The following is a 303-nucleotide window of genomic DNA, read 5'->3' as shown; positions in this document are numbered from 1 at the left end:
CGCCACAAGCCTACATACGCACCACCAGCGATGTCAGAGCGAACACACGGGCCAGCAGCGTAAGCAGCACCAAGCCCGCCAGGGAGGTGGGCTAGTGCAACAGCACCCACACGCAACGATGCACGCTCGAGGGTTGCAAATGACGCAATAGCTAACACGCGCTTCGAGGCAAAACAGGGAAGAGTCGATTAGCCTGCTCCACAGAGAGGAGACCGCGGAGCCATAAAGGTAGGCAAGACGCGACGAACACAGGTAGACGAGGATGATGCACGGGAGTGCAAAGAGCAAGATAGAAAGCGCATC

The 303-nt window shown here is 57.8% G+C and overlaps 1 protein-coding gene across 1 annotated transcript in view; it reads right to left on the bottom strand.

Moving 5' to 3' along the window:
• Nucleotides 1-303, bottom strand: part of LOC119586839 (neurogenic locus Notch protein-like) — a gene marked incomplete at its 3' end in the record, with an annotated part of 145,347 nt that overhangs the window by 22,514 nt on the left and 122,530 nt on the right.

This window comes from Penaeus monodon, chromosome 22 (genome assembly GCF_015228065.2).
Source record: "Penaeus monodon isolate SGIC_2016 chromosome 22, NSTDA_Pmon_1, whole genome shotgun sequence".
Lineage (NCBI taxonomy): Eukaryota > Metazoa > Arthropoda > Malacostraca > Decapoda > Penaeidae > Penaeus > Penaeus monodon.
Note: the sequence above shows the minus strand (reverse complement) of the source record. Positions and strands in the feature narration are given on the sequence as shown.